Source organism: Lagenorhynchus albirostris, chromosome 2 (genome assembly GCF_949774975.1).
Source record: "Lagenorhynchus albirostris chromosome 2, mLagAlb1.1, whole genome shotgun sequence".
Taxonomy (NCBI): domain Eukaryota; kingdom Metazoa; phylum Chordata; class Mammalia; order Artiodactyla; family Delphinidae; genus Lagenorhynchus; species Lagenorhynchus albirostris.
Genome location: NC_083096.1, coordinates 84,946,429 through 84,960,132, shown reverse-complemented (window position 1 = coordinate 84,960,132; position 13,704 = coordinate 84,946,429). Strand labels below are relative to the sequence as shown.

The following is a 13,704-nucleotide window of genomic DNA, read 5'->3' as shown; positions in this document are numbered from 1 at the left end:
CCAAGCTATAACTTTGGTTTGAGGGATGGGGGAAAACAGTCAACTCTGAACAGAAATAAAGAGAGACTGAATGTCAAGGGTCCTTGGTGGAGGAGCATCCAGAAGTGGATTCAGTCTGTGGATTGTTGACTTTATTTCCCAGAACTGTGTGAATTACCCAATCAGTGTTCAACTGTCCATCCAGGCTCCAGGCTCTCAGCAGTGAGTACTTCATATATATATAATAGGAGTGAATCAAAGGCAGAGAAGGGGTTGAGTGAGCTACCACCAGTGGTTTGTGTGTGCGAGTGTGTGTGTGTATGTTGGTTTGTTTTGTTTTTTTTTTAAGGAAGACACGGTTGTTTTCACTGTTAGTAAATGAAATGGTCTTTTGCAAGAAGGCTGAGAATCTCATGCTATAAAAACAGATAGGACGCTAGGCAGAAGAGAAGCACTTCCTTCTGATTTGCCACATTGAATTACATTGAACTGAGTAAATGGTTTAATATTAGGAATCATGCTTCTCTGTGTGCAGCAGATTAATGGTTTTTATTTTAAGCTCTGGGGTGAAAATCTGGCAGCTTCTTTAGCCCACCAGCCTACAGCCTTCAGAAACTCTCTTTGAAAGAGACAGGATTGCTGTCTTCTAATGTCTCAAGAATAAGCGTGAGCAGGAAGAATGCAAATCATAAGAAGGCTCTTCACCAGTGAGCAATAGCTGTCACCTACAGGCTGACAGCGACTCTTTGGCAGACACACCAGAAGGGCGGACATTGGCCATGAATTATGCAGCTTGGCCCCGTCCCCACTGGGCACCATGGGGGATCTGAGTAATGCTGGCACTGAGGATGGCCCTGGCTCTGGTGCAGGATCTGCAGCTTTCAGTTAGGGGCCAGCCTGGGGCTGGGTCCAGGTCAGGGACGGGGAGAAACGCCTTTCTCGTTTCCCATCAGCTTGGAGCTTGAAGAGTGTTTGTGGCATGAATGAATGAGTTCTGAACAGATGGAATCAGACCAGCCCAATGCCTGCAGGCACTGGGACAAACTCAGTGAGCTGGGGTTCGCCCTGCCCTTAGGAAATCTGATGTCATCATAGAGGGAAACTGAAGACAGGGAATGAGAAAGATGGAACTATATAGTAAGAAGCACTTGAGAGAGGAGGAGAGTGGGGGGAAGTACAAGGGCAGTAAAAGAGAGGAGAGAGAGGGCAAGAAAATGACGGAGGGCAGTGGGCAAAGTGAAAGAAGGTGAAGAGGGGGACCCAAAGGGCAAAGCAAGGAGAGGGGAACCAGAGGAAGAAGGAAATGGAAGAAAGACACACAGATTGAGAGAAGACTTTGAAGATGGCCTTGGCCTCAGCTCCAGTGAGAGGGAAGAAATCCCCGCACAAGTCACAAACAGACACACGCTTCAGCCTGTGCCGGTGAGACGTGATTCCTAGATTTCCCTGGAGAAATAGCCCAAGCAAAAGGTAATCAGAGCCATTTATAATTAGCAACTCCCCCGGAAGAACCCAGATTTCACCGATCTGTCTTCTGGTGACCGTACAAGATAATTCTGATGATGTTTCAATTAACAGTCTATCAGAATATGATTTTTGCTGGAAAAATTCCAAATTTGAGCCCAAACCCAATGGTAGCATTGTCTTGGCAGAACGACACAGAGATCTTGCTCCATAGGTTAGGGTAAGGCCGTACCCTAGGGTACACAGCGACTTCAACACAGAAGTCCTTCATCACAGAGCCGCCATGCTGGGTATGCCAGACCGGCCCTTAAAATAAACGTGATTGAGTGACCTCACAGCTATCAGGGTCAGAGAAAACGCCTTGGAAGATAAACTGTGCGTGAAAAGGGCGAAAGGACAACATCAGGGGAATTGGGGCTTCCCACTGATGCACAGATCCAGCTGGACTTGGTTATAGTGTAAACTTTGTTTAATCAAATCCTCTGTCATTGGGCTTCCCTGGTGGCGCAGTGGTTGAGAGTCCGCCTGCCGATGCAGGGGACACGGGTTCGTGCCCCGGTCTGGAAAGATCCCACGTGCCGCGGAGCGGCTGGGCCCGTGAGCCATGGCCGCTGAGCCTGCGCGTCCGGAGCCTGTGCTCCGCAACGGGAGAGGCCACAACAGTGACAGGCCCACGTACCGCCAAAAAAAAAAAAAAAAAAAATCCTCTGTCATTAATAAAACCCCTAACCAAATACAAACACAGATAAATGATGATGTACTTGGATTTCACATTGGGCTCGCATCGCTGCTTCACCAGGTGTCATCCACAAATCTGAGATGCAAGCTTCTGGGGCTGGAGCTGCAGAGAGGCTGTCTTGGAGGTGTGCTTCCGCCACTCCGTTTGTGGCACTGCCATTCCCCTGTTACTGCTGCTCAGCCAGTCAGTGAAGGAGCTGAGGGAAACCACGGGCTCTGCCCAAGACCCACGATCCTTCTCTTCTCAGTGAGGCAAACGTTAAAGGCAAACCAGGAGGGTGGGGCATCTGGAAACCACCCCATAATAAAAATGGTTGAAGTACGATGTCACAAATTCAGGAAAGCTTCCACAGGGAGGGGAGAAGAGATGCCCTCCATCGTTCCAGGAGACACAACCGGGACGAAAGCACAGAAATGGAAGAGAAGCGGGTCCTACCTCAACACTAGGTTGCCAACGATATCCAGCAAAGGGAAACGGCTGCCAGCTGAGGTAGAATTCCCTGTCACGAGCCATGTTCAATTCAGGCTGAATAAATGTAATAGCCTCTCATTATAAGAGTATTAAGCTTGTGTAAATTATCAGCAATTAGAACAAATAAAAGGAGGGAGGGAGAAAAGGAGGGAAGAAGGAAGGAAGGAAAGGAGAGAAAGAGAGAAAATGAATAACAATGTGAATAGTGAGAGTGAGTCTTTCTGTAATCCCACCAAACCAGCACAGGAGGTGGAGATACAATTCTTCCATCAGTGTCAGTTCCCATCCACCTCTCCTTCTGTGAGCCTGGGCAGATTTGGTCTGAAAGATTCGTCTGTTTTAAACAATATGGCCTCTTTGCAAGCCAGCTACATCCGGTGCTCCACTGAAGAAAGAGCAGTCTGTTCCCATACTGGAGGAAAAACCAGCTGGTTAAACTTATTGAGAGCCATTGTTATACTTCAGCATGGAGACTTCCTAAGGGGTTTTGAAGGTAAATTTGGCTACACTTCACTGCTCCCTTATACATTGACTTTAGAACACAGCCCTGCTGGAGGACAGGTAGATAGTCTTTAACAGCAGGTGGATAATATTAAAATAAAACAAATTTTAGATAGATGCAGATATTAAAGATGAACACAGGGAAAAAAGACTGAAGGGAAATACAGCAAATGTTAGCAGTAGTCAAGTTAAAGGATTATGGGTGAGTGTGTTTTATTCTTTTTTGTGGCATGGGGGATCTTAGTTCCCGGACCAGGGATCGAACCCGTGCCCCCCTGCAATGGAAGCACGGTGTTTTAACCACTGGACCACCAGGGAAGTCCCATGTTTTATTCTTTATACTTTTCTGTATTTTCTAAATATTTTGCAATGAGCCACAAAGAGCTTTTACAATCAGAATAACATATTTTAAAAGTTTGACAATTGTATATTTAAAACTGTAGAAATGTCCATAGATTTCACCTATTAATCCCACTTTTGAGATTTTATCCCACAAAAATAATCCTAAGAAGGAAAGAGCTATACTCATGGCTTTTTTTCCCTCAATTATTTATAATTGCAAAATCAGAAGCCAAGGTTCTTCAATAGTGGGATAGTTCATTAGTTACTCGGCAGAAAATCTTTTTCTAGAACTTCTGTGTAGTCATTAAATATGAAAACTGTGAAGGCAGTAAGAACAAGGATAAATGCTTATAATCTAGTGTGGAATGGCAGTGGGGGGACGGGTTAGGGAAGACCATGTATGAGATCATTGCAGCCAAGGGAAATCACACACGCACAGGAACCAGGCCTGGAAGTAAATATCTAAAATGAAAACAGTTGTACTGAGTGTTAGAACTTTGGGTATCTCCTTCCCTTCTCCCCCATTTTCCAAATGGTTCATAATGTCATTATGATGCCTTTATAATGAAAATAAGGTCCATAAACCTTTCCTTATGTTCTTTCTGTAAACCCTTCAGGTTTCAGGTGATACCAGATTTGTTTCTGTGTTCATGTTCCCCTCAAGGTGCCGAGCCTGGGCTTCTGCATTCTGCAGAGGAGCAGTCGGTGTTGCTGACTAAGCCACCAGGTTTATTTTTTGACTTTGGGTGGCTGCAGGTGGGGGACATGCTCAGTCTGTGAGCAGCCTCTTTGTTTACTCAAGCTACAGTTGTACTGCATTGAACACAGAATAAGAAACTGATGGATGGTTTCTATGTCTGTGGACACGCTGTCTATGCTTGGAAGTTCTTGGATACATATGCAAATAGTTGGGAACTCGGATTCTCCTTCATCTATTGTGGACTTAGGCGGTTCTGTTCCCCCAAAGCTCACATAAGGTTTGGTTTTAATGGCAGCTCCTGATTACCTGTTCTATGGAAGGAAAAAATTGTAAAGAAACCACCAAGCTATTTGTAGGGCATATTATTTGGTTGTGTTCACCCCAGGCTTGGGGGAAGGGGGCTGGGGGGAAGAGGGGTAGGAAGGTTGGGAGGAGGGTAGCACGAACATTGAACACATGCCTGCCCCTCTCCAGGAATAACACTAGAGGCTTATCAGTGTGTGGCTCACTTGCACGTCCCAGACAGACAAGGGAACTGAGACTCTGAGAGGTTAGGTAATTTGTCCCAGGCCACACAGGCTAGAAAAAAGGAATTATCTAGTTCTAAAGCACAGTAAGCATTGATTTCCATGCTCTGGGCACATACTAACAGATAATCCACAAAATGAAAAAAAAAAAAAAAAAGTCTGGCACTGACTTTAATCACCAGGGGTTCTTTTGTAGTCAGTGGTTCTCAAGCAAGGGTGATTGTGACCCCCAAACCCCACCCCAGGAGATATTTGGCAACATCTGGAGACATTTCTGGTGTCACAGTGGAGTGGGGAATTGCTACTGGCATCTCACAGGTAAAGGCCATAGATGTTGCTACCATCCCATAGTGTTTGGGACCACCTGCCACAATAAAGAATCATCTGGGCTGAAACGTTAATGGTGTTGAGGTTGAGAAACCTTGCCCTGTCATAATAGAACCCAATGTAACTTATCCCCACTACATTCACTTCCTTATTCACTTATGACATTAAGTTTCTGTGCTTCTGAACAATTCTCAAATATATAAAGTATCTGAGGTGCTGTCTGCTTACTGATTGTGTGACGAGGAACCACTCAGCATACGTAAATCAAATAAATGTGCATCTAGATGACAATGCCAAGTTCAAATCTGAAATTTATGAAGGGAGTTTACAGTGAAATTGCCAGCAAGAAATTAACAACTCCCCTAGTGTTACCAATTGTGGCTAACCCTAATCTGTATTAAATTCTACAGTGAATAGCTGAACATTCTTCTGAGCCTCAGGATTCCCACATGTAAAATCAGAAACTTGGCTGTTCTCTGATAACAAGGTCAATCACTAAGATTTAACACTTAAGCTATGTCTATAAGCACAGTAAATTGCTTTGGTTTGCTGTTCCTTGCCTATTTGGAGGGCCAGCTCCAGGAGGGCCATTAATTTTGTTACTTCTATGGCATCAAGACAGCCCCTGGATAACTAAAGCTAATGAATTATTCAATGCTTTTGTGGTTCACCATAATTTTGCAGGCATAGGATTGTACCGATATTTGAGAAAAACTCTTAGAAACTCTGCAAAACTAAAAAGGACTCAGGGGTCATCTAGTTTAGTCTTTAATCAATCAAGTAGTATTCCCTGGATGACCTACTATGTGTCCAATTCCATGCTCAGTATCAGAGAGAATACTAGACAAGCATAAAGCACAAGCTTAACCCTCAAGTAATAAACAGTATAGGGGAGGAGATGAGACAAGAGCACAGGAAATATTTAGTGAATAACTTGGGTTCTAAATTGTGTTGTACGGACTGTTAGCAAAGACGGGGTTCAGAGAAGCCTCAATCTCATGGAATTGTTGATATTTTTTCACGTGTTTACCTCTCCCATTACACTGACAGCTACCAAGAGTGCAGGGACCTTGACACTTTCTTCTTGGTGTCTAGACAGAGCCTGGTTTGTAGAAGCCAACAAATTAATGTCCATTTAATAAGTGAATGAATGATCTCAACAGGAAGTGGACCTTGATCTTGGCCTTGAAATCACAGGAATGTCTAAAATCAGTGTTTCCCACCCCTGGGATGTCAAAAGAGATTTGATAAAACAGGGGTTCCGTGGTCAAATGCATTTGGGAATTGTTGGGTTAGAAACAGCTTTCTTTAATCAGAGCTTTCCATGTGCTAGTATGCATTGGGAATCTCTAGAAGGATTCACTTATCTGAGGTCAAACTTATTTGATCATGGAAACATTTTTTACTGAAGATTTGGTGACATAAATTTGAATCAGTACACCAAGAAATTCACTTTGAGACTAGTTAATTTAAATTATCCAAAGAAAATCATTTCTTGGATTGATCAGTGCTTCGAACACAGTATAATGGAGCCCATAAAACTGTGATTTGGGGATTTTCAAGAGAGAGGAAAAAAGAAGTCCTGTCCCTCTAAACCAAGCTGTGTGAAGGAAAGACCGGAATACATTTTATGCTGTCCTTGAGCAGTTCTCATAAGTGGCCTCTTTGCCTCTCCGGTTTAGAGTGTCCTGCTTGGCCTGATGTAATGGCTTAAGCCTTGGATGGACATTTTTTAAAATTTTGGATGAGTCTTTTCTTAATATTCCCAGTGGGCTTGTACTTTTATTTTTTTTAATGTCTTTTGCCCTGAACTGCTCAACTGGGCTTGATAAATTCTCAGCAGACTGCTGGCCCCAGAGCCCTAGATGATCTGGGACAGCTGCTGTTTGTTTTGTGTAAATTTGCACTTGCTTTGATTTTGGTGGGTTTCCTTACATAGTTTCCAATTATAAGGATCACGTATGGGCACCAATCCGCTAAAAAGGTAAAAGCAAAAATGCCTATTATCTTGTTTCTTTACCTTATTAAAAGTTTCTTTTTTTAACTTTAATATAGCTTTCAAATGTACAGTTGTTTTTCCTTTTCTAATCAACTTTTGAAACAAGTCTTCCAGATCCCAAAGGGTTTTTATTAAAAGACAAAGCAGTTTAAAAATAATTGATGGTGAATTGGGGAGTTGAGTAATATTCTATTGCCATTGGGAGAAAATACAAGCAGACAGTGACACATTTTGTGAATTATTTCTGTTTAAACATCTGAGCCTGAGGTTACAGTTGAAGGCAGAGTTAAATCCGTTTCTGCAAGTAGCTTTGCTTTTAAGATAAATTTGTAAAATGATTCCTAGTACATTGTGTCATGTTCTAGCCCAATGTATAGCCTTGAATTTTGTACCTGGATTCCTTCCAAAGGAGCGGGTTGTTCGGAATGGGCCTCATGATAGTACATCCTCATCTGTATCAGGGCTTGGGGGCATGGGTCCAGAGGATGACACTGCAGAAAGACCCTGGGTCATACCACAAACAAATGGATGCAATTCCCAAGTTGAGGAACAAAGTTGTCAAGTCCTGTAGAAGTGTAGCAGAATCAGACAGGAGCCAAAATCCTGGTGTGTCTGACTCACCAAGGTTTGTCTGCATGGTTCTGTGGAGGATGTATGGTATACCCTTGCCCTCTAAGACAGACCCTTGACCTTGGTGGCTCTGGGCCAGTCAGCCCTCTGGTCACATTTGCTTCTGTTGCTTTTCCCAGAGCTTGGCTTGGGACGCTCGCTCTGCTGTGACTGCACCTCTGTTTTCTCCAGCACACAAAGCTCCATTTGTGCTGCTCTGTCTCCCCAGAGTTGCTGCCTAAGTTATAAAGAAACACTGGGACCATCTCTCAGAAAGATTAACAAACCCTCTGGGCATAGCGCCCCTTATAGATGACATGAACTGGATTTAAGTCACATAATCTGTGGCTCGTGCTTAGCAGTTGTTCAGTTTAATTCAACACACATGTGATGAGCACCTGTTCCGTGCAGGTACCCCATGCTAGGGATTGCAGGAATTACAGAGGGGAATAGGACTGGTCTAGTTGGAGAAATGAGATAAGTACACAAACGGCTAAACTGAAACACAGAATGACAGCATATTGTTAATTCACTTGTTTAGCAAATACGTAGAGAACCTACTACCTGCCAAGACCCTATTTTAGATATGGGGGTGCAGTAGTGGACAAGGTGAAAAAGTTCCCTGCTTTAAAGGACCTTAAATTCTAGTGGATATGGACAGAAAATAAAGGACAAATAACCAAGAAAATGTCAGTTGGTGATAACTGCTAGAAAAAAACAAAGCATGATAAGGGTTTGGGAATTACAAATTGGGGACGTGCTAGTTTGTGACAGGAAGGTCTTTCTGATGAGGTGATGTTTACAGAGATCTGAATAAAGTGTGGCAGAGAGCTATGCAGAAATGTGGGAGAAACCTTCTAGGCAGAGAGGATGGCCAGTGTAAAGGTCCTGAGGCAGGAACGTGTTCGGCTGAAGAGAGCAAACATTCCCCTGCGGCTGGGGCAGAGTGATCCCTGGGGAGAGTGGCAGAAGATGGGATCTGAGAGGCAACTGGGACAGCTCTTTTAGGGCATTATGGACCTTGGTGAGGGCTTCGGACTTTATTCTGAAGGAGAGAAGAAGCCATTAAAAGGCTTTGGGCAGGAAAGTGACCTGATTTGATATATTCTAAAAGGAGCACTCTGGCTGAGCTTGCACAGTGGGGACCAAGAGTAGAAGCAGGAAGATCAGTGAGGCGGCCCCTGTAACAATCCAGCAGGAGGTGGTAATGGTCAGGGCTGTCATGGCAGTGGGAAGACACCGTGAGTGGGATCTACTGAAGGAACAGAGTGAACAAGATTCCCGAATGGACTGGGGTATGGAGGAGTGAGGAAGAGGAGAATCAAGAATGACTCCAAGGCTTTAGCATCCAGCAGGATGGAGCTGTGATTTCCTGCGATAGAGAACACCAGGGAAGGAGCAGATTTCAAGGGCAAAATCAAGAGTTTGGTATGGACATGGTAAATTTGAGATCCCTATTGGACAAGAGTGCAAGTAAGCGGTTAATATGGAAATCTGGAGGTAAAGGAGAGAGGTCAAGAGCCGTAAATGTAAATTTTGGAAATACTGAGATTTGGAGTTTGTCTGGGATAAGGAGCCTGGAGAACTAACTCACTGAGGTTTATTACGTGATTCAATTTCTGACCTTCATTTTTCTGTAGATGAAATTAAACAAGTCTTCCTGCTCTGAGACCCCCCTCCCCCTCATCCCCTTCTGTGCCTTCCCTGGTCAGTCTCAGGAAGCTTCTCAAAAGCAGTCACTCTGTCTTATTTAGCTTCCTATCCTTTATACTGTCCAGCATACACCTGGCATATCAGAGGCTGCAAACTTGCTGTTGAGTTGCATTGAGCAAACCATTTATCAAATACCTGCTATACCTCCGGGGCTATGCTACGTGCCGGGTGATATTATGAGTAGTATAGGGCACCAGTGGGGAGTCAGTATCCTTACACATCAACCACTAGAGAAACCAAGAAGACATCTGTCAGAGTGAAAAGAGATGCACAAACAGTCAGGAAACAGTCAGGGGCCTAGGGTCTGGTCTGGTCTTTGTTAGTGACATCCGGTAAGTCATCACACATCTGGGCTCATTTTACATCTGTAAAATGGTCTGGACCAATTATCTCTAAGACTCCTTTCAGTCCTAAATTTCTGCCTCACCAAATTATGCATTATTTATAGGAGTAACTGGGATGAGATCTAAGACCTGACGGAGGCTGGAAGACTTGAGTTGGGCCCTAGATATTTGTTTCACACTCATGTATCTCAGATAAATTCAAAAAAGAAAACAGTTGATATCTGCTCATTGCCAACCTATTTCTTTCTTTCTTTTTTTTTTTTGCAAATATATATATATATTTTTTTGCAAATATATATATATATATATGGCTAATGATAGCTAAAATTTATCAGATATCTTACATGTGCCAGCTACTGTGGTAAATACTTTAAATGGATTATCTCACTTAATGCTCGTAATAGCTCTATGAGTAGAGTTGTTTGGTTTTTGTACAGAGGAGGAAACCAGAGTATATATATTTGCTTAGGTAAATCTCAAAAATCAAACAACCAACAAACAAACTCACTCTAACAATATTTTACTCAGATTACGTAATTTTAACCTAGAAAATCTCAAAGAGAGTCAATACAATTTTGATTAAACTTTTAAATCTTAGAGCAACTGAAATAGTTTATTAACTAACTAGCATTTTAAGATGTATTTTTCTCAAATGACATTGCATATTAAGAGAAGAGATTTCCCCATAACCTCAGGATTTGTTTGTAACAAGTGGAATATTATTTGGGGATTGAGTGTAATTTTCTCAAACAAGTATGCACAATTCCCGATATGCCATCATGCTTTTTATTCCAATCCCACTACTCAGAGATAACCAATGTTAACATTTTGGTCACATCCTGCAGCATTGTCTTTGGTACTCAAATTTTCATACCACTTTAGCTATCTAGAAGTACTTTATTTTGGCATGGGCCTGGCCCCTCGGAGTGTGTAATGGAGGAGGGAAGGCCTTTCTCTTGCCCAGTTGGTAAAAATGGAGTCTTGCACGGGGGTGAGTAGGTGGAGTCATGGCTCTTGTAATTTTCCAATGTGATGACGCTTGCGTGGAGCCACCATGTGTTTGCAGGGCAGCTCTGAGGGCTGGGCATCTGATTTCAATAAGCCCAGAGAGCAACTCCATCCCACAGTGCATTAGCAGGCAGACACATCTGCTCTGTCTCCACACTCCACAAGCCAACAGAAAGTTGCTCTTGTGGAGCCTGTGGTCCGGCTTGACAACCAGAGAGAGTAGTTGCTGTTGGAGCCTGTCCAATCCCTGTGGAGGTCAAGTTGTGACCCAGAGCCTTTCGGAGCTTAGAAGCCAGGCTGGTATTGTTCTTTATGGTTAGTCGTGTTGTCTCAATTAGAAACAAAAAAATCTATGAAGTCTGGATGCAGACTTCTCAAGTCTGGAATTCCTCCCACATATGGAAAACAGGACTCACTCAAGGAAACGTTGCCGCTGTGTTTGTCACCCACATACTTTGGGATCTGACCACAGAGAATAGTTCGCACTTTATCCGAGCTCTCTTCACCTGGGACTGATAAAGAGCTTCCACTGAGTAGAGCCGCAGTCAGGAGACCCCAGTCAAGTGACTGTGTGCGGCAAAGTAAACGCTTGGCTCTCACTGTCGAACTGGAATCCCATCCCTGCCGCTGGCAGGAGTCCCGTGTCACTGAAATGTTTGGGTAATTATTGGCAATAAGATGTTTTATTTAACAATATTTAGACAATGCACATGATAACATAAACTCGTGAGTTATTTCACTGTTAATAAAGAAAACATCCCTTGATCTTCAGACCGTGTGGCTTTCGATGGAGTAAACAGATAACCCTGTGCTGCTCTAGGAGATGGTAAGCGGGCAGCATCAGTCTTCACCTTTCCCTCCCACAAAGGCTGCCCCTCCCCTGGCCCCACGGTACACAACTTCCCCCTTCTCTGGGCTTCCCATCCTCTCTCGTGGCCTCTGTTCCAGGACCCAGGGGGGCTTCCCAGGGGCAGGCTGCAGCCAGATCCCGTGAAGCCTTTGTGTGAATTAGTGGAAGGTGCCCTTCCATCAGCAGAGCTCCCACTCACCCCCTCGGCCGGATACCCGATACAGGACACAACCTGCACAACTGCCGTGGAGAATGGGGACCGCCTACAGTCCCTCTACGGATGGCTGGACAGGGCTGCCCTCTCGACTGCCTCACTGACTCACGGGATCTGGGTCAGGACCCTGGAATTATGGCGCATTGCCAGAAGGGTCAGTAGGTACCCTTGGACTCCAAGGCAGTGTCAGCAGAGGAACAGCAAGGGGATGTAGCTTCTCTGCACAGCAGCCGGGGGCTGTCTTCACATCCACCCGCCTCTCGTCTGCATTACTGTGGGCAGCTCACCTGTGCCAACCTCCTTTGGCACATCTGTGGCCTCCAGCCACCCTCTCTCTTTCATCATCTCCTCTGTGCTCTAAATACAGAGCACCTACAAACAGCAACTGCTGCGGCATCACCATGTCCTACCACCCTGGCAGCCCACCTGCTGGTCTTCCCCCCACATCCCCTTTGGGCAGCCTCTGTCCCTCAGTGCATCCACTGCCAGCCTGCGTGTGCAGTTTGATCATCTGAGAACCTAATTCAGGAGTAGGTGTTAGTAATGCTGCCCTGATCATTTGGGTTTTGCTTTTAAGGGAAGCCATCTGGAGACCCACAGTCCACCTAAGGGGTGGTGCCCAGAGTGTGCTATGGGCAGATAACGTTGGGTGGCTACACAGGACCCCCTAAATTATTCCCTGCATACTCTTGCCTGGCTCTAACTGAAAATCCTGGCTGGGAGACTTGCTGGTTGGTGTCACCCAGCCTTTAAATCTGATGAAAGGTTAAGCTAGTAAACGGTTGAGTTTCCATAGCACAGCGGGTGCCTTCCCCAGGGTGAGCCAAGTGTGAGCATCACGGGCTCGCATCCGGGAGCTGGGAGCTGATAAGAGGGAATCATCTAGAGTGTCCAGCTTCTTTTCCCAGGCAGACCCCATGGCTGGTCTTTTCCTCCAAGATTCTGCATCTCACAGCCCTGCTGACTGCCTCATCTGCACCTGCACCATCATCCAGAGCCCATATTCTATGTGCACAGCAGACATCACGCAGACACACAGAAGCACACACACACACACACACACACACACACAGGTGCACACACGCCCTGGAAACAAAGGTACTTCCACTGTAAAGCACCACCTCTGCCATGTCCACCTGCTTTGCTTCCTGTCAGTCTTTGTAAGAACTCAACACTCACTCTTTCTCTTGGCAGATCCGTTTAGAAAACTGGGAGGACAGCGAAGGCGCAAGGATAGTAGAATCAGTTGTTTTTAAAACTTGACCAAAGCATCTATATTGTGAACTCTGACCTGTGTTCACCTGGTGTTTCCTGTGCCTAGAAACAGACTGGGAAAAACAGCAGTGGTGCCACGTCCTGATCTCGTGCCCTCAGCTGAGCGTTCAGCCCCTGGTTCTTGTGCCCCGAGCAGCCCGAGTTATATTAAGGAAGAACAATGTCAGCCTAGCAGCCTCAGCCAGGCCCCGAATTCCTGAGGGGTCAAAGCCTGACCGGAGATCTGCCTGACCAAGTGTCTCATAGAGGTGGTTGATAAATATCATTAGATGGCAAGGGGCTGACGAAGACCACAAGAACGGGCTCTTTCTTAGAAGCCAGATGGCCCAGGGTGTGACATAAACAGCCCCAAGGCCCCAGTCACTTGTTGACAGTGCCTTTCTGGGAATAGGCTCTTGGAAGAGTCTCTGCAGGAAGGGGACAGGCATTTGGCTTAAAGGGCAGGGTCTGTGCTGTCCACAGCAGGAAGCAGGTAGAACGTAGTTGGAGCCCATGGTGTGTTGGTAAAGGCGGTTCTCCAAAGTGGGATGGACCTTGATTTGTAGCATCTGCTGCTTTCTGGGGTGTAAATACTCCCACCGTGGCTAATTTCAAGCTACCAGTGTGACCTCACTGAGTGTGGAGTTGGGAAGAGAAGCTCGC

At 45.1% G+C, this 13,704-nt stretch overlaps 1 protein-coding gene across 3 annotated transcripts in view; it reads right to left on the bottom strand.

Annotated features, from left to right (window-relative positions):
- NGF (nerve growth factor) overlaps nt 1-13,704 on the bottom strand; it is a 50,778-nt gene that overhangs the window by 20,527 nt on the left and 16,547 nt on the right. Inside the window, exon 1 of one of the 3 annotated variants that reach the window (XM_060142390.1) lies at nt 2,205-3,169. The exons of the other annotated variants lie outside the window; for them this stretch is intronic. The gene's annotated coding sequence lies outside the window, so the exon portion shown is untranslated. Of the gene's footprint in view, nt 1-2,204; nt 3,170-13,704 lie in introns of those variants that run through there. 3 annotated transcript variants of the gene reach the window in all.